Raw genomic sequence first — 3,307 nt, 5'->3', positions numbered from 1 at the left:
AGCTTATGAAGAGTTGCGGGGTAACCAGCTGTGGATCGGTTTTTATTTTGTAAAATTTAACTATAGTGATTCTTATAGAGTCCTTAATAAATTCGTACAAATATCTTGTGCGTAATTGTGCAAATTTCGTGGAGTATTTAACTGATATAAAGATGTATTTGGGTTTCATCCAGACCACGTCTAAAAGGAACTAGTTTTTTTTTCTTAATCAGAGGGAGAGACTGATGAGTATCTCTCTCTCTCTCTCTCTCTCTCTCTCTCTCTCTCTCTCTCTCTCTCTCTCTCTCTCTATATATATATATATATGTGTGTATACATATATATATATATATATATATATATATATATATATATATATATACACATATATATACATATATATATATATATATATAAATATAAATATATATATATATATATAAATATATATATATATATATATATATATATATATATATATATATAATATATATCTATCTATCTATCTATCTATCTATCTATCTATCTATCACTGTAAGGGGGTCTTGCAAAGTTTGGCTATGGTCTTTGGTCTTTTGACAGGTTAGTATACTTTTGAACATTACTTCTGATAGAACCTATGATATGTAAAAGTTCGTTAGAAGTTTATACAGCCTAAATTGGGCAGGTAGCTTTTGCAAACACTGTAGGAATAAAGGAATTTTGTGATAATTCAGAATTTAATCGAGACATTCTCATAGGTAGGATGGTTTTGTTGCATGTTAGCAGTTTCACGCATTTTCAAGAAGTTTCAAAGTGTGAAATGTATTTTTTTTTCACTTCATTATATTTCAAAGGAAATTGAATGGGCGGCCAGTCATAAAATTTTAAGACTTTTCAATTTGATGTTTTTGTAAGAGTAACTCTGTTATTTTGAAGTATTGCACAAAGATTGCATGATGATAGTTTATCAAGATTTTTTTTTTCTTTCAGGATGGGTCTTTTATATTTATGAAACCCGATGGAATATTTCTTATTAGGCCTATTCATCGTAATCAACCAAAGGCCTTTATATGGCATCAATATATAGACCGCTTATAAAGGTAAGAGACGTGAAAAACTTTTGTGCTGAACCTAGAATATGAGGCATATTTAAAGAGCCTTTTTAAGGTATCTGGAACCTGGTATTATGATTGGGTTATAGTCGAACTTGGGTTGTAGTGAAGAAATAGGGTTATAAGAGTGTAACAAACATTTTGAAAAATCTTTGCATTTGGGGATTTTTTTTTTATTTACTAGAGAAATTCTTGTCTTGTAACAGACGATACGAAAGATATAGTCATTTTGTCTTTTGAATTATTTATTTCTTTTGCCTTATTTATTTTATTCCTTTAAAATAGTATTTAGACGTTAGAATTAAGCTTTAGCTTCAAAATCTAGAGGGCCCTGAATAATTGAATTTGATAATGCAACATTATTCGAGTAAAATCTATTTTCAAGAAGTAAAGCGCAAGCACGAAATGTAACCGTGAGGTCATTATATAAATAAGCAATAATTTTAGAGAATAAAAATACGCTTTAAAAGTTTGCACTGTGTCAGCCCTGAGTTTATGCATCATAGTTTAAGATACCTTTACTTTAAATGGGAATGAGTGTTTCAATTTTTTTTTATATTCATAGTTTAATCTTGATAGCCATTTTGTCATGATGCTATAAGAAGGATACGATTGAGTTTGAGTATTAAATGGTGGAGCAAACAATTGGTTGTACTTAAGTAGTGGGTCACCGCTGGTGCTAATTCCACTGGATAGTGAAAAAAATGGAGTGTTTTAAAGAGATAGCATGATAATAATAATAATAATAATAATAATAATAATAATAATAATAATAATAATAATAATAATAATAATAATTCCCTCAGATACATTAATAATGCAACATTTTGTTAATGCATTTCGACTGTAAGAAACAAAGTTTGGGGGGAAAATTTTCATCCCAATTCAAAATTTAATTACCTTAATAGTTATTATAACCTTTACTTAATAGGATTTGTTTTTTTGTATAAAGCGCTACTGTCTCATCTATGCCCCATTTAGTAAGAGTTAAAGATTTTAGGATGTTTTTAAAGGACAGGTTATATTTTATTGTTTATGCAAATGCCTTTTAAGCCAATATACCTTGGGTGACATGGCATAACTAGCGTTTCTTTTATCCTCAGATAATCACTGGAAAATATCCGCTGGAGAACGATGTGGCCAAGAAAATGGACTCTTTATGATAATGGCTGCAGAAATGATCTGGCCCTCTGGTGATATATCTGGAAACTACAATTGAATCACTATAATTCAACAAACCATGAGGAATCAAGCAAGAAGATTCTGCAGTAAAAGAAGATTGTGCCTTAAAAATACAATTTGTTAGGATGTAGAATTGTTAGGTAGGGAAAGATAGGCAGTTCTGTTTGCAAGAGAAAAATGGAGCTTTTATCATTTAACGTAAATGTTGAAATACAGATTAGTATAGGTTTAGGTTTTAAATATCATGCAAGTATTAGTTAATCACTGTCATGACAGAACCTAATGACTAAATATGAGCAGTGTTCGGAATTTTTTTTGTCAATTAAAACTATAAGGGATGAGATCTTAAGTATAGGTAATTCAGTACCCTGATACAGTTTCTGAGTACTTTTATCCCCATTTACCGTAGTTTGTTGGGGTCAGGTAAATTTATCTTTTCTACGTACAGATTCACTTAGAATTCTCAAGAGTATTTGTGTGATTACAGCTTAATACATAGTTTAACACCCTACATATCTGACGTCATAGAATGGCAATTATCATGATTCAATGAAATTTACTCTACTCCATCTACTGTAAGATTAGTAAGGGTTGATAAATCTAATTTAGTTATTCATAATGTCCTTTTGTTAATAGCTGAGTTCATTTGTTAAGGAAAAATTTGATTTATTGGTTTTAGAAAAATCTCACAAATGATAAGGAAGAGCTTTACTCATGTTTTATAGTCTTTAGTAGACCTAGCTTATACTATAGTGGGGATATGTAGCTTAATTTTTTTCATTTCCTCTAGACGTGACTTATAATCTATTGCAATTAAAGCAGCTTATATTTAGAATATATTTAATAGCTTATTGGTCTTGCATTACAGTGGTATTAAGAAAGAACTTAGACTTAGGAGAGACTCAGGGTACGCCTAGCTAAAGGTTTACTTTTGAACAGGAAAATTATCGAAGCCCATATTAGTTGCACGATCACATTATCAGAATAGGAATGATTTAGTTTAGCGTATGTGTCGTAATTTACGAGTGATAATGTTCTAGAATTTGTAGAAA

The 3,307-nt window shown here is 30.0% G+C and overlaps 1 long non-coding RNA gene across 1 annotated transcript in view; it reads left to right on the top strand.

Annotated features, from left to right (window-relative positions):
• The window catches only part of LOC137617480 (uncharacterized), a 2,976-nt gene extending 479 nt beyond the window's left edge, over window positions 1-2,497 (top strand). The window contains exons 2-3 of the long non-coding RNA XR_011039648.1: window positions 952-1,061; window positions 2,177-2,497. This is a non-coding gene — a long non-coding RNA (uncharacterized lncRNA). The remainder of the gene's footprint in view (window positions 1-951; window positions 1,062-2,176) is intronic.
• The last annotated feature ends 810 nt before the right edge of the window (window positions 2,498-3,307 follow it).

Source organism: Palaemon carinicauda, chromosome 2 (genome assembly GCF_036898095.1).
Source record: "Palaemon carinicauda isolate YSFRI2023 chromosome 2, ASM3689809v2, whole genome shotgun sequence".
NCBI lineage: Eukaryota > Metazoa > Arthropoda > Malacostraca > Decapoda > Palaemonidae > Palaemon > Palaemon carinicauda.
Note: the sequence above shows the minus strand (reverse complement) of the source record. Positions and strands in the feature narration are given on the sequence as shown.